This window comes from Ovis canadensis, chromosome 22 (assembly GCF_042477335.2).
Source record: "Ovis canadensis isolate MfBH-ARS-UI-01 breed Bighorn chromosome 22, ARS-UI_OviCan_v2, whole genome shotgun sequence".
Taxonomy (NCBI): Eukaryota; Metazoa; Chordata; class Mammalia; order Artiodactyla; family Bovidae; genus Ovis; species Ovis canadensis.
In genome coordinates, this window is record NC_091266.1 from 25,986,677 (window position 1) to 26,013,609 (window position 26,933).

Genomic DNA, 26,933 nt, shown 5'->3' on the forward strand with positions numbered 1-26,933 from the left:
AAGACCTTGATCAACGACTACTGTAAATATTTATGTGGGATTCTTTGTTTCAGAGTATTAATATTTTTTAGAAATCTTGAATATTTTTTAAAATTACCAATGAATTTTAGATTGTCTAATAGGTCATGGGGCTTCCCTGGTGGCTTAGATGGTAAATAATTCACCCTCACTGTGGGAGACCTGGGTTCAGTCCCTGGGTTGGGAAGATCCCCTGGAGGAGGGCAAGGCAACCCACTTGTATTCTTGCCTGGAGAATCCCCATGGGCAGAAAAGCCTGGAGGGCTATAGCCTACGGGGTCCCAAAGAGCTGGACGTGACTGAGCGTCATGAGATTATCTAGTTGAGGACTACACACTCAACTGTCTGCCATATCCTCATTGTCAGTGAGGTGGGGTACAAAAGAATGGTGGGAGTGTGGGAAACTGAGGTGCATATTCCCAGTTGAAAGGAGACACATACTTCTTGGTTCCAGATGATGGCTGCTAGATCCCACCATGGTCCAAAAATTGCAAATTCTTCCTACTTTCTAGCACATGCCCAAAGTCTGAATTTTTATAAGGTTTCCTGATTTTACCTGTTTATTTTCTTAATTTTTGGCTGCACCTCACAGCATGCGAGGCCTTAGTTTCCCAACCAAGGATGGAGCCATGCCCACTGTTTTGGAAGGCAGAGTCTTAACTACTGGACCATCAAGGAAATCCCCAAATTTCCTGATTTTAAAATTCAGACTCAAATTTAAAATTCGAAAGCAAAACAACCCCTTCTTGACTCCTTCCCCTCCAATGACATCATTGCTTCTTAAAAATCAAGGCTGCAGACTGCCTGCAATAGGCAGACCTCTCCATTTCAAAACCCAGCGCAGGTGTGTGTGTCCAGTCTCTTAGTCATGTCTGACTCTTTAAGGACCCCAGGTTCCTCTGTCCAAGGGATTTCCCAGGCAAGAATATTGCAGTGGGTTGCCATTTCCTTCTTCAGGGGGTCTTCCTGACCAAGGAGTGGAACTAGCGTCTCCTGCGTCTAACGCACTGAAGGCAGATTCTTTACCCGCTGAGCCACCAGAGAAGGCCTCTAGGTAGGTAACCTGGGACAAATTGCCTTGCTTCTTTGTGTCTCAGTCATGGGAAAAAGCAGTAACTTTTCTAAGGCTGTGGAGAGGATGACATATGATTTCACGTGAAGAGTGCCTGGCTCAATGCCAAGGCCATACTAAAAACACTACATGTTAATATAATATCCAGCATATATAATAGCTTTCATTACCAGAGGACAAGGAGTGGGCAGAAAGGAAGAGAACTAAAGGGTTTCATGGTGGTGGTGGTGGGTAATGGATAAATCTCAAGATGGAATTCCTAACAAGAGGTCTAATGAGATTTTCCATCAAAACCCTTTCCTTCCTCTGACTCCAATGCGAGTGTGTGTGCACGCTCAGTCGTGTCTGACTCTTTGCAACCTCATGGATTGCAGCCCGCCAGGCTCTTCTGTCCATAGGATTTTCCAGGCAAGAATACTGGACTGGGTTGCCATTTCCTCCCTCAGGAGATCTTCCTAAGCCAGGGAAGGAAGCCCAGACTCCTGTGTCTCCTGCATTGGCAGACGGATTCTTTACCACTGCGCCACGAGTTCATGCTCGAATCCTACTGTATCACCACACGTGTACACTTAAAAGGCACCTACTCTGGTCCACCTGGGTGACACTGATGGCGGAGCAAAATGAAAATTCCGGGCGAGCAAGGGAGGGGCAGAGTTTCAGAAGAGAAAGTCGCGCTCCATCGCTCCATCATTTCACACTCCCTCTAGGTCGAAAGCAGAGACCCGCTTGCAACCGGGAGCTCTCTCTGCGGACCACTGGAGGCCGCCGCCGCCGCCGCCGCCGCCGCCGCGGGGGAGGAGGAGGGCGGAGGCAGAGGCGGAGGCGGCACCAGGGGCGCGAGCAGAGGCGGCCAGGACCATCGCAGGGGCAATTTATTATCTTGCCGCGGCGGTAGCAGGGACGGCTGCTGCAGGCTCGGTTTCGCCAGGCCTGCGCGTGGGGTTTTGAGGGAGCTATCTGCCCCGAGGCTGGGGAGCCACGGAGGCGAAGAGGAGGGGAGGAGCGCACCGAAACCCAACAAGTGAAAGCCGCAGAGCACCACCAGTCCGCAGAGCACCACCAGTCCGCAGAGCAGCGGAGGAGGGTCGCCGGAGCCAGGGAGCGGGCGCCTGCTCCCTGGGCGCGCTATCACCCGGCGGCACTGCCTTCTAGCAAAAGCCACCGCGGCCCGGGCTGCAGCGGCCAGACGGATGCCCAGGCCACACGGCAGGCGTGGAGAGAGCCGCTGCAGTCGCCGTGCCACGCGGGCCCCGGACTTCAGAGGCTGCTGGTGAGTAGGCGCGCGCGCCCGCGGGTGAGCGCGCACCGGCGCAGATGCGTGTGCACGCCGGGCGCGTGTGCCACAGGCCTGGCGCGCACTCGCCCCTCTTCCGCTAGCGGCGTCCTGTCCCGGGCTTGCTCCGCGGGAGGAAAATGCGCTGTGCCAGCCGCTCACTTCCTTCCTGCCGGCCGTGCGATCGCCTGTCTCCGCCTGCGTTGCCTCTGTCCGCCCCCCGGCGGGCCCCCAGGGGTTAGTTTCACCTTGATGGGGAAAGCAGGAAGCTGTGACTCCTGGGGGGGCAGGGCGGGACCCTGGCGGTGATCCATGTACCCGCGTGTGTTTCTGGTTTGGACTTGGGGTGCGGCCTCGGAGATGGTTCAGAGAGCCCACCGCACTGTCTTTGGGGGTGCGTGGTGTGGGGAAGGAAGGGGCGAGGTTGGAAAAACGGGCGTCCTGGAGGGACGTGTGGCAGGTCTTTGTATCTGATGCTTACTGTTATGCCCTTGATGAGCCACTCTTAAGGCTTTTTCCCCTCTCACCTGAATAACGTAGAAGCCTTAACTGAAAGCCTTAATGAAATGCACAAAGTGGCACGTCACTAAAACATTATTTTCCAGAACTTTCTGAAAGAACCCCACACCGCTGATAGTCAAGAGCCTAAGGTGTTGTAATTACAGACATTTAGAAATAAAGAAACAAGAAGTAATTCAGGAAGCAGAACCTGATGGGGAGGACTGAAGGAAATCTTAAGTGCCTGAGTGGCATAGGGGTGGCTTTATGGAATCAGTGTTTCGTAGCAAGTAAAACAGACATCTGAGTGAGCTCCGGAGAGCACCCTGCGTTCCAAACATCCTGCTAGCCACTGAGAATAAAATGAAGTCCTGGGGTTTAAGGCGTTTCCGAGTTTATAGTGGATAATCATCAGGATGCTGATTTATGATTTCATGATTCAAGGCCCTGTCAAGGTCAGTATGGCAGATTCGTTTCAGCAGTTCAAGTACACCTGAATGGTTGATTTTCTGTTTCGAGTTTAGGGGAGTCATTTTTTATGGTGGTTTTATATAGAGATGAAGCCACAGTTTTCTATGTTTTTCCAAACCTTGTTTTAGTTGGCAGTCTTTGTGGGATGGATGCTAACTTTAGCTTCAAAGATGTACTCTGTGACTCTGTTATAGTGGGCATTATATAGCTTCTCTGTGAAGATCTATGTTTCCATTTAATACTGAGTCAGTGCCTTTGAGAATTAGGTTCCTCTTTACCATTTACTCCGTTACATCTTTTTCATTCAGAAACTTGAGATGTCATCGGAATCCCCCTGGAAAATGAACTGGCTGCTTGTTTTCTGTTCAGGCGTATATACAGCAACTTGCTTGCCTCTTGGGAATCTGCTCTCAAATATACTGCTTTAACTGTAATTTATGTATCAGCTGGTTCTTGGGAATTTTAGGAAGAAACTTGTTTTCTTACACTCTTTTGTCAAGGAAGCACCATTTAAATCAGCAACTAGAGAATCCTACTACTTTATCCACTGTGGTCTTCAGGGCCAGTTTCTTGCCTACTTTCACCCTGTTTCGTAAGCCTCATTCCCAGTGAGAGGCTTGGAGGGAGAAATGGGAGCATCGTGGTCCCCAGGATGGAGGGGACCTCAGTAAAGAGACTTGTTCCTGGAGAGGATACTCTTTCTGGGATTGGCTTCAGAGAAGGACTGATAAAAATAGTTAAAGAATTGTTAGCAATAGTTATCTCTCTCTCTTTTTTTTAAGCACAAAGGACTTAACACAGTTTGATCACATTCCTCCCTCAAGGATTCTTCTCAAACCTACTTCCAGCTACAATCCAGGGAATGAGGTTGCCTTTTACAGAGAAGGAAAGCCTGGTGATTTTTGCTCAAAATCTGAGGGGTAGAAGAAATAGTAGATGCTGCCCAGAAACTACCAGGTGCCTCCCTGGAGGACACATTTACCCATTAGACACACTTTTAAACCACTGGGCTTGTGATTCTGTCTAATCCTAGCATTTTTTTTTCCTCGGCCCTGTGAAAAATTTTGAAGTAACTTCAGTTGAAACTATGAAAAGTGACTCACGGTCATTCTGGAAAATATGATCATCAGTTCCCTGTCTTTGGAGGCTAATATTTAAGCTGTACACTAACTATTCATTTAAATGAATACCAATTCTAGAATCTTCCCATGCTTACTATATAACCTCTTTTAATGTTGATTGTTTCTAGCCGTCACTTTATAGGAATCATTAACCATTTCATCAAAATGGAGCCAATTGATACAGTCAACTAAGACCAGCTGAAGGAATAATAGCAATCCTTCTAAAACAAATGAAAAACCACTGTAGTGGTACCTACTGACTTGCTTATTTCAGCTGTCTGAACATGTGAGTTGTGCAACTGGATGTGTTGAGTGTACATTCAGAAATCCTGAGTTGACATCAGAACGTTCAACTCAGGAATGATCTGGATGTAGCTACATCTGGATATGCCCTTTGTCAGAAATTAGTTGGATTTCTAAGCAAATCAGATGAACTTCTAGTACCATCCTTCATCTTCTCATGCTGAGTGGAAAAGTCACTTACACATTGGACAAATAGCCAAGTCTTTGAAGTTCATGTTTGATTTTCTTTCTGAGTTTTATATTAAATCTATACTATGTTTGTCCATTGATGTGGTTGGAAAAAAGACATTAATTCAGACCACTGGTTACTTAGCAACTTGCATTTATTAAAGGCAGCTCTGTGAGATAAGAACCAGTAATTCATATTTTTGCTTAGCTCTAGTTAGCCTTTCAAGACCCTCTTGGAAATGAATGCATTGTGTGATCTTGAATATGAAGGGTGTTATGCTTCCACCTCCCCCCTTTTTTTAATAGTTCTCATTTTCCATCCTCAGTCATTGGAGGTTTACCCTGTGATTCATGATCTAATTTCAGAGTGAAAGATCAGAAAGCTGACTGAAATTTACCTAGATATTAACATTATAGTGCATATAGTAAAGCAGATTTTTCTCTGGTATTCTTCCCTTTTGAGACTTCAGTCAAGCTGTTTAAGATGAGATACTTAAATATTTAAGTTTTTTTCTCTTGGGCTGTGCCCAAAATAAATAAAACTTTTAAACTGCTTATCATGGTTTTGAAGTAGCACAAACACTGCTATTCTCTGCATAATGAAGCATGGCCTTTCTTATCAAGTATTTATTTGGTAAGTAGGCACCAGAGCACTTGAACAAGAGTTAAAGTCATGTTCCTTTCATGTCTTATTAAGGTCCTTGAAAGCAAGGGAGTGGAAATTTGATTTTGGCAACATAGCCAATTCAAGATAGGTTTCTTGAAAGGAGCAGGCGTGAACAAATCTTTATGGAAGGGCACTTTGGCAATTGGGTGGTGAGTGGACTGGCAAAAGGAGAGTACAGGTGTAATCTGGTGTCAGATGATGACAGCCTAACGTAGGATCCCAGTGACACTGGGATGAAGAAGGGAAAGCTTTAAACAACCAGACATCAGGATTCTTTGTTTTATGTGGAAGAGAGGTGTCAACCTGGGGTACATACAGTGTGGTCACACGCCTATTCCACATCCACAGAATACCTCCCCACTTGATGAAAATATTCTTTCCTCCCAAGCCCTGATGTAACCTCAGAATCTTGCAAACATTTGACAAATGCTTATTAATAAGCATTAGTTATGAAACATGTGCCATGTGCTGGGCACTGTACTCAGCCTTTACATGTGTTGTCTCAAAGATGATGTACTGGTTAGGAACATGAACTCTTTTTGCCATTTACGAGTTATGTGTCTTTGAGTGAGTTCCTAAGTTTTCTGAGCTTCAGTTTATTCGTCTTTCAATTGGGGTGTTAGTTTTTCTCTCGAAGGTTTGGGGGAGGAGTAAATGAATAAATAGATATAAATGGAAAGTTCTAAGAAGTGTCTGACACGAGGTTAATTGCTCCATGTGTTTGTTATTATTATTATTAATTCATAAAACAATCTTATGCAATAGGTACAATTTTGCAGATTAAAAAACTGAAGCACAAAGAAGCTAGGTAAATTGCTCAGGGTCATTGCTCAGAGAGTGACAGAGCTGAGCATCAAACTTGAGACAGTGACTCAGTGTCTGCTTTCCTGACTTAGGTGGGGACACTGATTGGAGTGAGAAAAGTAGGGGCTTGTCTTCATGAGAGTCGGTGCTCCAATCATTTCCACTGTAGAGTTTATCATCCCCTGTATAGAATTAGTACTCAGATTCTTGTACAAAATTTTTGCTATTTTTCCTTGATGTTTAATGGTTTTGTAAATGGTATTTTTCATTAAATTCCTTATTAAGAAGGGTTCCAATTTGTTTTTGCCTAAAAGTTGACCTATGTAATTCTATTCATTTGTAACATCCCTTCTTATACCTAGTGAACCTTTGCTGGAGGCAGGAAGATGTGTGTGTGTGTGTGTGTGTGTGTGTGTGTGTGTGTGTGTGTGTGTGTGAGTTGTTCAGTCGTGTCCGACTCTTTGAGACCCCAGGGACTGTAGCCCACCAGGCTCCTCTGTCCATGGGATTCTCCAGGTGAGAAGCCTGGAGCGAGTTGCCATTTCCTACTCTAGGGGATCTTGCTGACCCAGGGATCAAACCCAGGTCTCCTGCATTGAAGGCAGATTCTTTACCATCCGAGCCACCAGGGAAGCCCGTGTAATATGTACTATGTATCTTTTATACAATGTGTGTGTGTGCTGAGTGGCTTTAGTTGTGTCCAACTCATTGCAACCCTATGGACCCAGGGATCAAACCTGTGTCTCCTACATTGCAGGCAGATTCTTAACCCACTGAGCTACCTGGGAAGCTACAATGTATGTAGTGTATACATAATATAATGTGTACATTATGTAAATGTGTGCATTATAAAATATATATATTATATGTAATATATATGCTGTATAATACATTATATTAGGGAGATATTTATATATAATCACTGCATAAGGAGAGATATTACAGATGAGTATGTATATATTATATTATTGGAAATGTATCAGTAGTTTGAAAAATTGCTATGCCATCCACGTTTATCCACTTTTTTAGAGTCTCATATATCTCCCATTCATAAGCCATGGTGAAGTTATGATGCCATTTCACGACCATTTTTATTCAGAATATTTTAGAGTATTAATATTTTCATTTAAATATTTTAACTTTAATATTAAAGTTAAATTAAATTTTATTTTAGTTTAATTTAAATTTAATATTAAAGTTAAATATCAGCTGTTCTTTGACTTGTTGAAATAATTACATCACATCTAATTATAAAAGGCCAGACCTTTTTTATTATTGGACCTGCCACTAACATTATATTATACTTCAGCTATACCTCAATTAAAAAAAAATAGATACCAGATTTTAATTAGAGGTGGTAAGACTGCTGTGGTAACAAAGAATAAAAAATTCTGAATTCCTCCAGAACTTCTTTAGGAAGGAGTATGTCATCACTGATTCCAGTATTTTAACGTTACGTTGGTGGTGGTGGTCAGTCACTCAGTTGTCTCTTTTTGCAACCCCGTGGATTGCAGCATGCCAGGCTTCCCTGTGCTCTACTATTTCCCAGAGTTTGCTCAAGTTCATGTCCACTGAGTTGGTGATGCTATCTAACCATCTCATCCTCTGCAACTCTCTTCGCCTTTTGCCTTCAATTTTTCACAGCACCAAGGTTTTTTCCAGTGAGTTGGCTCTTCACATCAGGTGGCCAGAGTATTGGAGCTTCAGCTTTAGCAACAATCCTTCCAGTGAATATTCAGGTTTATTTCCCTTGGGATTGACTGGTTTGATCTCCTTGCAGTCCAAGGGATTCTCAACAGTCTTTTTCAGCACCACTATTCGAAAGCATCGATTCTTCGGCGTTCAGCCTTTTTTATGGTACAGCTATCACATTTGTACATGAACACTGGAAAAACCATAACTTTGACTATATATGGACCTTTGTTGGCAAAGTAATGTCTTTGCTTTTTAATATGCTGTCTAGGTTTGTCGTAACTTTCCTTCTAAGAAGCAAGTGTCTTTTAATTTCATGGCAGCAGTACCATCCACAGTGATTTTGGAGCCCAAGAAAAGAAAATCTGTCACTGCTTCCACTTTTCCCCCTTCTATTTGCTGTGAAGTGATGGGAAAAGATGCCGTGACACTAGTTTTTTTTAATGTTGAGTTTTAAGTCAACTGTTCCACTCACCTTTTTCAAGGTGAGGCTGTTTAGTTTCTCTTCACTTTTTGGCTCTTCAGTTCCTCTTCACTTTCTGCCATTAGAATGGTATCATCTGCATCTCTGAGGTCATTGATATTTCTCCCTGCAATCTTGATTCTAGCTTATGGCTCATCCATCCCAACATTTCACATGATGTACTCTGCATAGAAGTTAAATAAGCAGGCTGACAATATACAGCCTCATACTCCTTTCCCAGTTTTGAACCAGTCAGTTGTTCTATGTAAGGTTCTAACTGTTGCTTCTTGACCTGCATGCAGGTTTCTCAGGAGACAGATCATGTAGTCTGGTGTTCCCATCTCTTTAAGAATTTTCCACAGTTGGCTGTGATTCACACAGTCCAAGGCTTTCTCATAGTCAGTGAAGCAGAAGTAGATTTTTTTCTGGAATCCCCTTGCCTTTTTTTATAGTTCAATGAATGTTGGCAGTTTAGTCCTTATAATTATTTGTTCTCATAAATAACTTTCAGAAATTTGTAACTCATTGTTTTTTTCTAAGGAGACAAAAACTATTCTGGGTCTTGTGTAAAAAGTTCATGGATACTCTTTAGTTGAGGAATATTTTTTAAATCTGATTTTAAAAAATATAGCCTGTGTTGTTTGATTTTACCCTTTTGTGTAAGTAATTATTTAACTGAAGTCCAGTTTATTTAAAAGAACTGTTTTAAAAATTTGTGAGTTTAAACTTAATTAAGGATGAAAGAATTTGAGTTTTGATGAATTTGGTGTTTTGCTTTTACACGTTTGCTATACTTAGGTTTCGGCAGTACTGCAGTAACTGAACCAAAGATTCAACCCAGGCTCATATAAGAGATAACTGTTCAGAGACCCATCACAAATTATTCACTTTCATTGCTTCACTTGATTTGACTCTGGTTTATCTGGAAACAGGTGGCCAGTGATGAGTCATATTTAACCCTTCTAGGCCCCAGTTAACACTGCCTGCCTGTTTTGTCTTCGCATGTATTTAGAGGTACACTCTAAGGTACCTCTTAGGGTGGGTCTCTGGGGGAGTATTACGTTTCAGGCTTGAATGGCTAGGCCAATAATCAACTGTGCACCTTTTCATTAAAAGCAGAAAGAAAACTGTAATCACTAATGGCCATCTTGGTTAACTTCTGCTCATCTAAGGACCCTGTAATTGTATTTAACCAGTTGCTGGAGCCTTGTCTTTTAACTCTGGGAGCATGAATTTCAGCCACTGGGAAGAAATATGGGAGGCCTTCATGCCTGTGGGTTCACACTTCAGTCTTCTGATGGGTTGACTCCATGTTTTTTTTTTTTCCAATCTGTTTTGTCCTTGAAAGGTTGGCTTTAAGTTGTTCCACAAGGTAAGTTTTCTTTAACGGGAAGAACAATTGGAAGTGGTGAATGGAATGAGGTTAGAAAAGAGAAACCTAGAATAAATCCTTCATACATTCCCGTTTTTGTAAAAATGGGGCAGAGAAACTGCTTATTGAATCATTATACCTCTTTAAGGGGGAAAAAAATGAAAATCATTTGGAAGCAGTAGCGGGTGTGGAACTTTTTTGTCCAAATATTGAAAAGTTCAAGAAATTCAAATATGGCTTTGAAAGAAATGTAAATGACATTCTTAGGAGATCAAGGTTCTTTTTCTTTCGTCAGAATGTTAGTGAAAGTGTTAGTCACTCAGTTGTGTCCAACTCTTTGTGACCCCATGGACTGTAGGCCACCAGGCTCCTCTGTCCATGGAATTCTCCAGGCAAGAATACTGGAGTGGGCAGCCATTTCTTTCTCCAGGGGATCTTCCCAACCCAGGGATTGAACCCGAGTCTCCTGCATTGCTGGCAGATTCTCTACCATCTGAGCCACAAGGGAAGCCCTTTCTTTTTGTCAAGTGTAATATTATTGAAAGACTTAGAGGTCACTAAGGCCGTGCATCTCAAACTAGTCTCGAAAAACCAGAATGACTTCCATGCCACCCCTATAAGTTTTTTTTTTTCATTGTATTTACTTTTCTTTTTTTTTTTTTTTACTTTATTTTAATTTACAATACTGTATTGGTTTTGCCATACATTGACATGAATCCACCACGGGTGTACATGCGTTCCCAAACATGAACCCCCCTCCCACCTCCCTCCCCATAACATCTCTCTGGGTCATCACCCTGCACCAGCCCCAAGCATGCTGTATCCTGCGTCGGACATAGACTGGCGATTCGATTCTTACATGATAGTATACATGTTACAATGCCATAAGTTTTAAAAAAATATTTGTTTTATTTTTTGGCCATGTAGTATGTGGGATCTTAGTTTCCCAACTAGGAACTGAACCTGTGCCCCTACATTGGAAGTGCAGGGTCATAACCCATGGAGCACCAGAGAAGTCCTCCCATAGGTTATTTATTATTCAGTAAGTCAAGACAGGGCCTGGGAGACTTCTTTTAACAACCTTTTCAGAGAATTCTGATGCAGGTGGTCCATAAAGCATACTTAGAGGAAAACCTATTTAGAAGCTAAATTTAATTTCATATTCAGATTTGTGCTTAAGTTTTATGCATTTATTCCTCTGACTTTCATATACATTTTTATGGAATAATGTGTCAGTGCTACCTTGGGGTTTTTATAATGTCACCCAATACTGTGTTTTATTTCCTTGTTATTACCTATTTTTAAATAGATGAAATCAGAAAACCACAGAGTTGGTGGGAAGTTTTAGAAAGGATGTCGAACCTTCTGAATGGCAGATGTTGGGGTAGGGCAGAGAGGGTTTGCTCAAAACGAGAAGTAGAGGAAGCTGTATATTACGAAGCAGTGGAAACAAGTCGGTATTGCACAGCACCGAGGGCTGGCCAGAGTGTTTGGACCTCTTCTGGTAGGCAGTAGGTTGCCAGTTGCTTTTTTGAGCAGGGGACTAACCTGATGCAAACAAGCCTTACTCTTATGCAAGGGACACCTGATACCTGGTCCAGAAGAGAGGATTCATGAAAGGCAGCAGGCAGCAGGTGAGCACTTAGGCCTTGATTTTAGCAGGACTGACTGAAAGGTTCATGAAGCAGAGTTCTCCCAAGCTGTTTTCCGTAAGGTCTATAGCTAGTGAATTGCTGTCTCCAGCAGCCGCAGTGGCGGTGCAGTGTTAAAGAGTCCACCTGCCAACGGAGGAGACGCGGGTTCGATCCCTGGGTCGGGAAGATCCCCTGGAGAAGGAAATGGCAACCCACTCCAGTATTCTTGCCTGGAAAATTCCATGGACAGAGGAACCTGGTGGGCTACAGTCCATGGGGTTCACAAAGGACTCAAAGGTGACTTTACTAAACAACAACAGGCAGCCGCATGTTATGGTGTAACATCAAGGTCACCCAGCCCAGCCATAAGGACATATAGTCTCTCTCAGCTTTGAGAGCCCTTGAGTAACTGTATATTTCAACTAGTATTACTGCCATAACATGGTTGGGCATGAGTCTCACATTAGACTAGGGAAATAAACTCAGGGAATAATTGATCAGAATAATTGATCAGAATCCATACATCTAGAAACTGGCAGGGCTGGACTAAAAATCTGGAGCTACCTACTTAGGATTTATAGGCTTTTCTAAAAAAAGTATTATTTGTCTGATTATAAAGTGATACATCTCTGTAACAAATTATATTGAAAGTGAAAGTGTTAGTCTCAGCTGTGTCCGAGTCTTTTTGACCCCCTGTCCTTTAGCTCACCAGGCTCCTCTGTCCATGGAATTCTCCAGGCAAGAGTACTGGAGCGGGTCACCATTCCCCTCTCTAGGGTATCTTCTCAACCCAGGGATAGAACCAAGGTCTCCCACGTTGCAGACAGATTCTTTACCGTCTGAATCACCAGCTGAAAACAATCCAGTGTATGTTATTCAACTTTTTTCTTGCAAACACCAACATACATGAAATACATATGTATTAGGAATACAAGATGGGAGTCGTGTTATTTTACGACTTGCTTTTTTTTTCACTTAGTGCTGTAATTGGGACAACTTCCTGATTCAGAGCATACAGATGTAAGTCTTTTCTAATGGCTTCATTTACTATAGGAATTTTTTTTTCAAATAACCTCTTGCATATTTCCATTTCCTCCTACATATTTCAGTTTCCAGAATTGTACTATTTTTAAGCTATTCTGCATTGATTTAGAGCAAATGTGTGTTTGAGTGTGTGTGTGTATGTGTGTGTGTGTTATTAGTGTTTTATTGGGCAGGAGAGTCTATGGGAAAAACTTGGAATTGCTGGGTCAACAGAAACATGTACTATTTTTTAAACAGCCAATTTTTCTTCCAGTCTTCAATATTAAGTATGATGGATCATGTAAAGTTTATCAAAGAAATGAAAATACAGTTTCAAATTCATAGTTTCGTAATTACTAGTGAAATTAACATTCTTTCACATGTTGCGTAGCCATTCATAGTTCTCTCATGACTTGTTCATTTGCCTATTTTTATTCAACTTTTTATCTCTTCCTTACTGTTACCCAAATATGCCTTATAGTTTAGACATAGCCGGTATTATATATATTGCATGTGATGCAAACTTTTTTTCCCTTTGTTGTCCTTTGTTGAAGGGATTGTTAAGGTACTAGCTGAACATTTTACAAATATGTAATGTTACGTAATTTCAGACTTACAGAAAACTGCAAAAATAGTACACAGAATTTCTGTGTGTCCTTTACCCATTTTCCCCAAATGTTAGCACCTCATTAATCATGGTAGTTATCAAAATAGGATGCTAACGTTGTTACAGTGCTATATTGCCTAGTCTACAGGTCTTGCTTACGTTCCACCAGTGTCCTTCTGGCCCAGAGCCCCATCCAGGGTCACACGTGGCATTCCTAGTCCACAGGTCTTGCTCGCGTTCCACCAGTGTCCTCCTGGTCCAGAGCCCAGGGTCACACGTGGAATTTTGCTGTCCTGTCTCCTTAGTCCCTTTTGGTCAGAAATGTTCGCTCAGTCTTTGTCTGTCTTTCATCGTCTTGACACGTTTTCGGAACACTGGCCAGTTGTTTTGTAGGAAACAAATAGACCAATTAGAAGGCTATTCTAGTGATGCAGACATAATAAGGAGTGACACAGATTAGGCTCCTCTGAGGAAAGATGGTGAGAAAATGCAGATTTATCTTGAGGGTGACTCAGTAGATAGAGTGATAGGGTGGGTGTGGATTGAGGGAGGAAGGAGATGTATGGCAACTGTTTCCAGGTTTTCCCAGGTTTGTGTAACTGATTGGATGTTGATGGCATTCACTGAAATACAGGAGAAATGTCTTCGGAAGTCAGATGCATCACCATCTCTGCTTCCCTTACACGCAACATTCACAGTATCTTTGCCTGCTAGTGCTCCTGAATCCCAGTCTGTCCACTTCACTCCCAGGTTCTACGTGTTTTCCCCTTAGAATCTCTCCCAATAGCTATTTACCTGTCTACATTCTTTTAACCACTCTCAGTCCAGTCCTGGGGTACCTCAAACACAGTTGCATCCTTGCCTCCTTTGTGAATTGCCAGTATCTTTTTTGCTATGTAAGTTTACCCATCATTCACAGACTCTGTTTTTTTTTCAGCTTCATTGAGGTATTATTAACAGTGTTAGGTGCTCAGTCATGTCCAACTCTTTGCATCCACATGGACCAGAGCCTGTCAGGGACCTCTGTCCATGGAATTCTCCAGGCAAGAATACTGGAGGGGGTAGCCATTCCCTTCTCCAAGCAATCCTCCCAACCCAGGGATGGAACCCAGGTCTCCTGCATTGCAGGCAGATTCTTCACCACGTGAGCCACCAGAGATTACTTCATTTGAATAAATAATGTACTATGTGTCTAGTTTGGGCAGATCACCTTATTGAGCAGAGTTGAGAATTAAACAAGAAGCTAAGCAAAATTGAAGAGATTCAAGGTCAGGTTGCCTCATGATAAAAAGAAACTGTGTCCTTGTCAGACTCCTTACATAAAAATAAGTTCCACACAGATCAAAGGTATTCATTCAAAAATAACTAACCATAAAATTACTCGGAGAAAAAGATTGGTAGACATATTTAAAATTTTTATCATTAGTGAGTTTGAAGACCCTCTAAAGAATGATGTATAACCCAGGTATCATAAAGGAAAAATAGATCTATTAGTTTAAAATTTTGTATAAAAAGTAAACAACCTTCAACAAAAATTCCAACTAAACTAATAAATATAGAATAATGATATAGAAGGACAGAAATATAAAATCCACCATTTTCAAACTCTGCAGAAATAAGTGCTTCAGGAATGAATCATCTTTGAATGCTAAAATGAATATGCAAAAGTATATTTGCATTTCTCAAAGTAACTCACTATAAGATACTTTGTAATTATAAGAGGAAAATTAGTGTCTCTACAGGGAAGAAACCTGGCAGATGTAACTTAGGTGATCAAAGTTGACATCAAGTAACAAGGCAAATCATTGTCTTCCTGAAGTACTGAGAAGAACACGTCACCACTTCTGAGGTATTTTTGCCCCCAAAATGCATAACTATCTGTTGTATTTTGTATCTGTAGCACTTACCACAGTTTTAAGGATTTATTTGTGCAGATGGTTAATATCTTAGCATCTCTGCTCAACTTCCTGCCTCTGGCAGAAAATAAGTTTCATAAGATCAGTAGTGTCTGTATATTTGTTCACTAGCTCCTAGCAGGAAGTAGGAGCTTCATAAATAATGTTGAATAAGTCAATGAATGAGTGAATTTACTTAGAGGTAATACTTGTGGGAAAGAGGTAGTTAGCCTTGGAACTGTTGAGTTCCCACTCAATCCCAGTTGGATGCCATGGTGAAAGTGGCTGGAGTGAAGACACAGTGCTCAGACTAAGCCTTAATTGAAGCCTTGAAAGAAACATGGAATAAAAGAACATTAAGAGAAAAGACTTAACATAAAGTGTGTTAAAAGAAAAAGGTGGCTTGAAACTCAACATTCAGAAAACTAAGATCATGGCATCCGGTCCCATCACTTCATGGCAAATAGATGGGGAAACAATGGAAACAGTGACAGACTTTATTTTCTTGGGCTCCCAAATCACCATGGATGGTGACGGCAGCCATGAAATTAAAAGACACTTGCTCCTTGAAAGAAAAGTAATGACACACCTAGACAGCATATTAAAAAGCAGAAACATTACTTTGCCTACAAAAGTCCATATAGTCAAAGCTGTGGTTTTTCCAATAGTCATGTACAGATGAGAGAGCTGGACAGTAAAAAAAAGTGCTAAAGAATTGATGCTTTGGAACTGTGGTGCTGCCAAAGACTCTTGAGAGTCCCTTGGCCTGCAAGGAGATCAAACCAATCAGTCCTAAAGGAAATCAGTCCTGAGTATTCGTTGGAAGGACTGATGCTGAAGCTGAAGCTCCAATACTTTGGCCACCTGATGCGAAGAGCTAACTCATTAGAAAAGACCCTGATGCTGGGACAGATTGAATGCAAGAGGAGAAGGGGGTTATAGAGGATGAGCTGGTGGGATGGCATCACCAACTCAATGGACATGAGTTTGAGCAAGCTCCAGATATGGTGAAGGACAGGGAAACCTGGCCTGCTGCAGTCTGTGAGGTTGCAAAGAGTCAGACACGACTGAGTGGCTGAACATCAAAGGTGAGGGAAGTGGGAGGAGAACAGAACTACCTCTACTTCATTTAAAATGAGGCAGGAGTTTGTTGTAAAGGCAATGGTGACCCACTCCAGTGTTCTTGCCTGGAAAATCCCATGGGTGGAGGAGCCTGATAGGCTGCAGGCCATGGGGTCACTAAGAGTCAGACACGACTGAGCAACTTCACTTTCACTCTTCACTTTCATGCATTGGAGAAGGAAATGGCAACCCACTCCAGTGTTCTTGCCTGGAGAATCCCAGGGACGGGGGAGCCTGGCGGGCTGCCATCTGTGGGGTCGCACAGAGTCAGACATGACTGAAGGGACTTAGCAGCAGCAGCAGCAGCAGGTACTGTTCAGCTGATCAAGGCTAGGCGTTTAGAGGTTATTGGTAACTGTCTTAGAGAACTTTTTCCTAATGCACTGAGTCTCAGGTTTCAATGAACATAAAGATCTTCTGGGGCGCTTGATAAAAATAGAGATCTGTGGGGCACCCTTCCCAGAAATTCTGACTTGGTGAGGCATAGGAATCTGTTTCTTGTTAACAACCACCCTCCTCCTCTACTGAGTAATTATGCTGCAGGTGGCCCAGGAACCACACTCAGAGGAAACTACATCAGAGTGGAGGGATGTCAGCTGCAGGGAAGGAAAATAGGAAGTGAGTGGGGTGTGCAAAGAGAAACAGGGGACTGGACTGTCACTTGCTAATGATTTGGGCAATACATTGGGGCTTCCCTGATGGTTCAGCCAGTAAAGTGTCCACTTGCAATGCAGGAGACATAGGAGATGATTCCCTGGAAGAGGAAATGGCAACTCACTCCAGTGTTCTTGCCTGAAACGTCCCATGGACAGAGGACCTTGATGGGCTATAGTTCATAGGGTCACAAAGGGTCGGACACAACTGAGTGACCAAGCACACAATTGGCAGTATAGGGAATTTTTTAAGCATTTAAAAGTAACCTTACAGGGAACGTTTTGGAAGGACACAGCCTGTTTTGATTTTGTCCACTACATTGAAGAGATTGTCTACTTCAAAACCAGAAGTGTGACTGCAGCTGTCTATTGAAATATGTTGAACAGTTAGAATATTTCCGGTGGTTGAGAAACCCTGGAGAAGCAGTGGATGGGAGGTATTCTAGGACAGCTTTTGCTTTTGAAAATAGTGCTGAATGAAATTCATTTTGTTCGTGTACTGCCCTTAGGAAGTATATGAAAATTAATTGATTAATAATGCCCAAGGACTGACCTCATCTCTGGGCTTCAGGCATCTGGCAGGCAAAGAAAATGATATTTAGAAATTTTATTTGACTCATTATGCTTCGTTGAATTAGATAACTTCTGGATGGTATTTTCTTAATAGCAAATTACAATAAAAGGGAAGTATGTTCAAGTGGATATTAGAGTTTGGTGGTTTATGGGCGGTTTATCTTTAGAATGCATAATTTCTAGGAAATTTTAGTATTTTAACAGCAAGATAACACAGTTGAGCTCTTGTGAATTTATAGTGATAAATTAGCTGCATTTCTTCCCAGCACTTCAAATTCATTTTCCAAATGTTTTATGAAGTTTTTATTGTTTTATGAAAATATTAATTGAATCATCTCATTTAAAAATACAGCAGAATCGTAGATCAGTACATTTATGAGCATATGAAATGCCTTTTGAATATCACAATTTATTTTATTTTTGTATTGAAGTAGAGTTGATTTACAATATCATCTTAGTTTCACAAGTACAGAAAACCAATTCAGTTATGCATATGTATTTTTTTCTAATTCTCATCCATTATAAGTTATATGACATTGACTATAGTTCCCTGTGTTATACAGCGCATACTTGTTACCTATTTTATATATAGTATTGTAGATCTGTTAATTCCCTGCTCCTAATTTATCCCTACCTCCATTTCCCCTTTGGGAAGCTTGTTTTCTATTTCTGAGTCTGTTCTGTTTTGTAAATAAGTTCATTTGTATTACTTTTTAGATTCCGCGTATAACTGATATCATATAATACCATCCATGTTGCTACAAAGGCAATTATTTCATTCTTCCTTATGGCCAAGAATTTGAATACCACAACTGCAAATTTATGTTAAAAACCAGCAAATATTTTAAATTGAACTGTCTTGGTTAAATAACTATGCATTGAATTTCTTTTTTTAATGTTTATTTTTATTTATTTACTTATTTTTTAGCTATGCTGGGTCTTCATTGCTTTGAAGGCTTTTCTCTAGTTGCAGCCCGTGGGGTCGGTGCGCAGGCTTCTCTTGTTGCGGAGCACAGGCTCTAGGGTGTGCAGACTTCAACAGTTGCAGCACGTGGGCTCAGTACTTGCAGAGCTGGGCTCCAGCGCACAGGCAGTAGTTTGTGGCACACAGGCGCAGTTTCCCCACGGCACACAGGATCTTCCCAGACCAGGGATCAAACCCGCGTCTCCTACATTGGCAGGCCAGTTCTTTACCACTGAGCCACCGAGGAAGCCCTGAATTGAATTTCTTAACTACATATTCCAGGCGTTCAGTCCACAGACATCGAATCATCCTGCCTAAGAAACAAGTGGAGGGAATGGATGCCCTGTTACTTTTCGGCAGCAGAAAGACTATGAATCAGATGCTAGTAATGCCAGACTGAAGTCTTATTTCTGCTCTTATCCGAAGCCCGAGAATTTGACCTCCCCGTGATTTCATCATTGACTATTAAATGTGAATTGCCATTATCACTGTGTGACTAATAGCATGAACTCTGGGATCTTACACACCTAGCTTTAAGTCTTTGCTCCACCGCTTGGTTAACTTGCTTACCTATTCTAGGCTCTAGTTTCCTCCCCTGTAAAATGGAGACGATGATCGTTATCAGTTGATGAGTGCTTCCTGCCACCAAGCCTCTTGCCACCGTTGGTTTCGTCTAGACTCAACTGCCTCCTGTTTGATAAGGCTATTGTGAGGACTGAGCTCACGGGGGTTAGTACATTATTTCAGTTAACCAGGGAAGGAAAGCTTTTGGTTAGTTGTGTGTGTGTGTTAGTTGCTCAGTCGTGTCTGACTCTTTGCGACCCCATGGATTGTAGTCTGCCAAGCTCCCCACCATCCATGAGATTTCCTAGGCAAGGATACTGAAGTGGGTTGCCATTTCCTTCTCCAGCAGATCTTCCCCACCCAGGGATCAAACCTAGGTCTCCTGCGTTGTAGATAGATTCTTTACCGTCTGAGCCACCAGAGAAGCCCTATCTATTATTATTATGATAGCTTTTGCTGAATTAAAGGTGATATACATAGTCTTACTTCAGCTTCACAGAACTCAGCTTGCTCTTATCTAGAAGGAAGTGGAGGCGGGGGGGAAGGTAAGAAAAATGACTTTTGAGCAACCAAATTATAAGTCATGTAGCAGTCATTGTAATCAGCATATAGTTTACTCAGGAGACTATACAGGAGATCCCTTCAGACCTGTGTCCAGTTCAGCTTTGATTTTACAAATAAGCTCAAATTAGAGCGATTGAGCTAGACTAAAAGGAGAGAAAGGCTGAAGTCAGAGCAGTTTAGTGAAGTTATTTTTCCAAGTGATTTTCTAGATGAAAGCAAGTTAGAAATGGGAAACATTGCTGTTAGCAGGTACATTGAAATGAGGCTGAGTCATCAAGAAAGAGTATATAATGTATTGTGTGTGTGTGTTAAGTTGCTCAGTCATGTCCAGCTCTTTGCAATCCTATGGACTATAGCCTGCCAGACTCCTCTGTCCATGGAATTTTTTAGGCAAGAATACTGGAACTGGTTGCCATTTCCTACTCCAGGAGATCTTCCCAACCCAGGAATCTCTTGGGTCTCCTGCATTGGCAGATGAATTCTTTACCACTCTTTATATTTTAATCAAAGAAAAATATAATATTGTCTTAGAAATATTTACTTTGACAGGTAAATCTCACAAAATTCTTCTCCTTCTTTGTCTTATTGATATTCAGAATCACCACTTTCACCACTGGATTCACATCGGTAAATACCAGGATTTCCCTGTATTGCCAGAGTAGCCCTGTATCAATTAGGCAGCAGATTATGGAATCCTAAGAGCGCCTTAGACAATGGTACTTGTGTCTTACACAATAACAGTTCAGAGAAGAATGGTTTCAAGATAACTTTAGCAGCTCAGCAGTATCTGCAAGGAGCCAGGCTCCCTCCACCCTCCACCTCTGCCATCCTCCGCACACCAGCTGCCTCTTAGGCTTGACCCATCTGGGTTGCAAGAAGGCTGCTGCATTTCAAGTTTTACATGAAGACACATGTCCAGCTGATGAAAAGGCACATATTCTGCAGTCTAGTTGTATAGGAGATGAAAGTCTCTCAGAGTCCTCCCAACAAATTGCTTCCTTCTTGTCCCTTTGTCCAAGATTTGGTCAACTGTCAGCTAGTCGAGTCCTGAGTGCCAAGGAGGCTGGAAAAGTGAGTATCTCTAGTGAGATTGGGCCCTGCTGGCAGGAAGAATGGTGAGGGGTGGAGGAGTGGGCAGCTGTTGGATAGACAACTGACAGTGTCTGGCAAAAAGCTAAGTGCAACAAAGCAGGTAGTTAGACATTAGTCATTTCTGATATCTACAATAGAAGTCTGTATCACTTTACTTTCCTAACCGTTCGATGTGAAAAGGGGCTGATTTTTTTTTTATCTTCCTACTGTGTGCCAGGAACTATAATAGAATTTTGTGTGTTTCTTTAAATAAATTTCCATTCCAGTTCTTCTGGAAAACTGTTATTTCTCTCCATTTAATAGATGAAGATAAAGTGCACAAAAAAGTTAAATAAGACACCATCGCACTGCTGTCTCACAAGTGGTAGAAGCTGGAATCTCCTACAGGTATATGGCCCCAAAGCCTGAACTGTTGGGTTAAGACTATGCAGCGACTTCACCCTGGTGTCAGAACGAACATTGTAGTGCACTATGAGAAATAATTCTCTTATGGCCCAAAGTGCGACTTGATTGCACTCAGAGTGGCCTAGATTTACCTCAGGGTAATTTAAAACATATGTTGGGTGTGGTGATTTATTTAACTGAAGCAACTGCATTCCTGCCGATTGATCTAATCTAAGCCACACTGCCAAGGTGTGTTTACCTTTGGATATCCTTCTGAGGATGGGTTCCCCTGGTGGCTCAGATGGTAAAGAGTCTGCCTGAAATGCAGGAGACCTGGGTTTGATCTCTGGGTTGGGGGACAGCTATCCACTCCAGTATTCTTGTCTGGAGAATTCCTTGGACAGAGGAGCCTGGCAGGCTACAGTCCATGGGGTTGCAAAGCATCAGACACGGCTGAGTGACTAACACAACATCCTCCTGGAGATAGGAGACAAACACCTGATCCCCAATGAGTACTCGCATGTAGTACTTAATAAGCATATAAAAAAATCAATAAAAGCTAGTTCTCATATTTGGGTCAAATTTCATATTTATCTTACCAATATTTTAATACAAATAAGATATCCTCTGGGTCACAGCAGATTTCTGATTTACAAATATTATGTAGAAATAATCTTTCAAGTATAAAAAAATAACCTTGGGTTTTAATGTCTGAATCCTTCCAAATAGCAAGAATGGGCTTAGGTCTTTTTTTTTTTTTTTTTTTCTTTTCCTAAAGCAGGTCCCAATCTATAAATGTGTGACTCAGGAGCTCCATCTTTCTGCATCTGTCATTAAAGGCATGGGAGCGACCCTTTGCTTCCTTTTATCTAAATCAGATTAGGTCGCTGCAGCCCACGGCCTGCGTTATGATCATTTCCTTTATCTCCAGCTGTGAACTGCACCCTTTTCTTCCTGGAAAACATGAACTATAACCCAGTGGGGAGAAGAAAGGCTGCTGGAGTGACCAATCAGAAATGAGGCCCCGGGACATGCGTGAGGTGTTCTGGCCTCTCGCCTGCCAGCAGCCTACACCTGCTTATCCAGTTCTGTACAGCGGTCAGTCTGAAGGGAGTGCCAGGGAGCCAATGACGTGTTTGCGCCAAGGTCTCACTGGCTGTCTTGTGTGCCCCCTCTCTAAGGAGACTGTTCACTGCCTGGCTGGTCTGTATTCTATACTTTGTATTCTGGAAAATCTGGTTCTGTGTGTGCAAGGAAGTTAGGATTCTGAGCTTACACACACACACACACACAAAGTAAGAAAAAGAAGGAAAATTAAGGGAATTAAAAATTAAGGCTCAAAAGGTCACAAAAGAAACACTGTGTTAACCAGTCGGACATTTTCCTCTTTTTCTTGACGTTACTTGCTCCTGGCTATAAAGTGCAAGATTATAGAGCTGCTTCATTTCCTTGGGGGCAGTTGAGACACACAGACATCCAGGTGGGACCCTGAACCCAGAAGGATCCTGGTGTTGGGTGTAATACCTTGAGGGCATAGAGAGAGTAAACGTCAAAGCTGTATCAGTTTGGAGAGGGTCGTGCCCCCTCCCAGGCCACTCTTGGCTGAGATTTGATTTTTGCCCCACCTCCTCTGGGCAGAGTCAGGAGTTGCTCAGATGGTTCCTGGAGCTACCTGTTAGCTGTTCCACGGGTACTGGGGTTGGTCTTCGTGTGCTCACTGTAAATATATGGTCCCGAAACCCCTTCTGTGCCTGATTCCCCCACAGTGTTGTATGTGAGGATGAACAGAGAGAGGACTCTTTACTGTTTAAAAGGTCCATTCAAAGAGGAAATATGGTTGTGTCTTTGGAACCTACAGTCCAGAGATTAAGGCAAGAAAAGAGGAGCTCTAAAACAAAAAGAACTTTCTAGAGGTATCTTACAGGCTAAATGTATCGCAAGGCTGTAGTTTAGATGCTATCAAGCTTCAGGAATATGGGCTCTTCTGGGAGCAGAGTAGGGAGCAGGTTGAGATTAAATCAGGCATTCCTGATGAATGTTTCTGGTTCAGTTGTAGGCCACTCTGAGGGTTTCCCTGGTAGCTCAGCTGGTAAAGAGTCCACCTGCAATGTAGGAGACTCTAGTTTGATTCCTGGGTCAGGAAGATCCCCTGGAGAAGGGATAGGCTACCCATGCCAGTATTCTTGGGCTTCCCTGGTGGCTCAGATGGTAAAGAATCTGCCTGCAATGTGGGAGACCTGGTTCGATCCCTGGGTTAGGAAAGGTATAGAGGAGGGAATGGCAACCCACTCCAGTATTCTTGCCTGGAGAATCCCCATGGACAGAGGAGCCTGGTGGCTACAGTCCATGGGGTCACAAAGAGTCAGACACAACTGGGCAACTAAGTAGAGCACAGCACAGACCACTCTGAACTGATGGAGTGGTGAGGAGCCCGGCTGTGAATGAGAAGTGAGCCTGGGAGGGTCCAATGAGGATGACTAGCAAGTGGATAATGAAGTTGGGCCTCACACCCAAGCTGAAGCCAAAGGCTGTCTTTGCACTATGTGCTCCTGGAGGCTCCACTTTAAAAAAAAAAAAAAAAAAATTATTTAGGCTGTGCTGAGTCTTAGTTATAGAACCATCCTAATTCCCCACCCAGGGATCTAACCCAGGCCCCCTGCTTTGGGAGTGCAGATTCTTAGCCACTGGACCGCCAGGAAGTCCCAGAGCCTCCACTTTGAAAAGGGACTTTATTTGTGTATGATGTCGAATCCTTTCCCTGTGCCTTTGGCATCCTCTGGGGTGTCCTGTTTCTGTATATTTCTGATCCTCCAAACTGCACGGTTTATCTTATCTCTAGCACTCGAAGTCACCTTCAGTCTGTCCTCCCATGATAAGTGCTGACGTGTGAGGATCTGGAGAAGACAGCGTTTCCAGCATCGTGCCAGCTCTCCTGTCGTTGATGTTACGTGGATTACTTCCTTCATTTAAGGACCATTTGCTTATTATTATGGCACCTAATTTGTCTTTCCTTCCGCTGGAAATGGAGGAAATACTAGACATCAAATTGGCTTGATCCACTGCAGTCAGCAAGGCGCCATCACCTCTCACCCCTTCCCTTGCTGCCCATAGTCCATTTTCAATAGCACACCCCACGGTCACTTTTTAAATTACACTGCCATAGATGTCCCTCATTTGCCCATAGCCCTAAATAGTTCCCCATTTAACTCTGAGTAAAAGTGAAAGTCTGTTTGGTGACTTTGTGGTGACCTCTTACTTTTCTTGCCTCCCATGTTTCATGTCCCACCACTCTCCTCTCCGTTCACCCTGCTCCTCTTGCTTTTTCTCAAACACACAAAAAGACGCATTGCCGCTTTAGGGCATCTGCACTGGCTCTTTCCTGATCCTCATCTCCTTCAAGCCCCTGCTTCTTTTTGGCTTCAAAGTGGAGTGTGTGTGTGTGTGTAGGGCTTCCCGGGTGGCTTAGTGGATAAAGAATCCACCTGCAGTCCAGGAGATGCAGATTCAATATCTGGGTGGGGAAGATTCTCTGTAGGAGGGCTTGACAGCCCATTCCAGTAATCTTGCCTGGAGAATCCAATGGACAGAGGAGCCTGGCAGGCTATAGTTCACGGGGTCCCAAAGAGTTGGACATGACTGAAGCAACTGAGCACGCACGCGTGTGTGTGTGTATATACATATATGTTTCTGTGAGTGTATATATAGACCTCATTATGTAGGAAGCACTGTTAGAAACTCAGGATAGAAGACAAATAATAACAAATAAGTATTCCAAGTATCAAGCTCAGTGGAGCCAGATTCTCTGATTTTTTTTTTAAGAGAAGCTTTAATCTGAATTTTTATATGAAATCTCTCAGTTTTTAAATGTTGATAACTAAATTAGAATTTCTAAATTTACTGTGACAACAAAATTAAATATTTATCACCACCATATGTTGCCTTTGGGCTTTGCTTATAATATCTGCTAGTTTGAAGGATAACACAGTATCAATTCAGAAGCAGTCTGCAACTTTTAGATGATAAGTGGATCTTAGAGGATGGGCGGGATTTAGGTGTGCTGCGGGGAGGAAAGAGGGAAGGAGTGGTTTTTTTGTGGCTTCTGGTACCTGGAGCAAAGGTGTGAAGGCAGGACAGGCAGAGTGCTGACACCAGGGCTGGGAAGGGTGATGGAGGAGGTACATTCTTCACAGTAATGGCAAGTAGTCTCCTTGGGTTATACTGAACTACCCTTTTTAGGTTAAACTTACTGCATTTGTCAGTATACAGATCCAAACAAAGTATTAGGTAAGACAGAAACTTATCTTTGTCATAATGGTCTGAGTGTAAGCAAACTAGAGTGGTCCTTTTCTCGATTCACGAAGGCTCATTCTCATAGGCCAAAGATGGCTCAGCTGCAGGTTAGCATTCCAGCCGGTGGGAAGGGAAGGGGAGGATGGGTGAAGGCCGTGACCCTTTCTTTAAAGGCAGGATCCAGACTTTGATCACAGGACTTGTGTTCACACCCTGTTGGCCAGAACTTGGTAACATGGCCACATCTGATTCCAAGAAAGCCAAGAAGTGTAGGTTTTTGCCCCGGTGGCTATAAAAAGGTTACATTTTTCTAGTAGAAAAAGAGAATGGGTATTGCAGGTTATATAGCCATCCATCACATTTGCTCTTGTGGGTACTGGGTTATCTGGGGTAAGGTATCTCTTTTTATGTCCTCAATTTTCTAATTATTTTAGTAAGACTTCAGTGGTACAAATGGAAGGTGATCCTTTTAAAAAAAGTTCTATTTATGTTTTTATTTTTGGCTATGCTGGGTCTTTGCTGCTGCTGCACGGAGTTTTCTCGAGTTGCAGCGAGCAGGGGCTACTCCCCAGTTGTCATGAGCGGGCTTCTCATTGCAGTGGCTTCTCTTGTGGCAGAGCACGGGCTTCAGGGTGCCAGGGCTTCAGCAGCCGCAGCACATGGGCTCAGTAATTGCAGCTCCCAGACGCTAGAGCACAGGTTCAATAGTTGTGGTGCAGGGGCTCAGTCACTTCACTGTAGGTGAAATCTTCCAGGACCAGGGATCAAACCTGTCTTCACCACTGGCAGGCAGATTCTCTACCACTGAGCCACCAAGGAGGCCCCAGAAGGTGATCCTTGACAACAATTTTTTCATCTTTTAGATTCTTATAGCCCACTGTATTTCTGGTTAAACCAAAGTAGCTTGGTGAGGTTTGTTTTTTTTGTTTGTTTGTTTCTTTGTTTGCATAAAAGGTCTAGAGCAGCTGGTTTTCAATTTTTTGTTGTTGTTGTTCTTGGGACCCCTTTGCACTCTTAAAGATGACTAAGAACCCTGAAAAGATTTGTTTCTGTGGAGTAAAGAGAGGTTTAACTATTGGTTTTCATCTATAGCAATTCAGTAAATTCTGGTGTTTCAGATGTATTGAATTAAACACTTTATATATCTAGAAGCTCCTTGTGGAAAGCTTTGACTTCTGTGCATGCTTATCATTGCTTTTGGCCACCCAGCTCTGTATCTACCTTTTTGCACTTGGCAGATCCTACTTCTCCTCCTGTGGAGGAGTAAAGCACTAGATATTTGCACCCTCAACCCCCTTCGCAGCCTGGCTGCAGGCATGTGACCTAGGTTCTGCCGGTCAGATGCACTTCCATCTCATATTTTGAAATAGAAACCAGTGACATGAGAAAGTGTGTGGCCGCTCCCCAGGTGGTTTCCAGGACAGCAGCTGGTGTTGGCAGTGGAAGCTGCTGGCTGCCCTACCCGTCAGCGACAGGCAGCGGGCCACAGCTGCTATGTGATTTGGGGTGATGTTCCCGGATATGTAGCCTCCAAGCCCAGTTTCTCTGGCCCTTTTGGAAATTTGTGATCCTTCCATTCCTTCCATTATCATTCTGTGTGTTCTTTGCTTGAAACTGAGAATCCTGCTTGATCCATTCTCAGATGT

General features: G+C 42.7%; 1 protein-coding gene across 6 annotated transcripts in view; it reads left to right on the plus strand.

The window, feature by feature from the left end:
- The first annotated feature begins 1,552 nt into the window (after positions 1-1,552).
- STAMBPL1 (STAM binding protein like 1) overlaps positions 1,553-26,933 on the plus strand; it is a 51,047-nt gene continuing 25,666 nt past the window's right edge. Inside the window, exon 1 of one of the 6 annotated variants that reach the window (XM_069567779.1) lies at positions 1,553-2,360. The gene's annotated coding sequence lies outside the window, so the exon portion shown is untranslated. Of the gene's footprint in view, positions 2,601-11,324; positions 11,557-26,933 lie in introns of those variants that run through there. The other 5 variants (XM_069567782.1, XM_069567780.1, XM_069567783.1 and 2 more) reach the window with 5 other exon arrangements.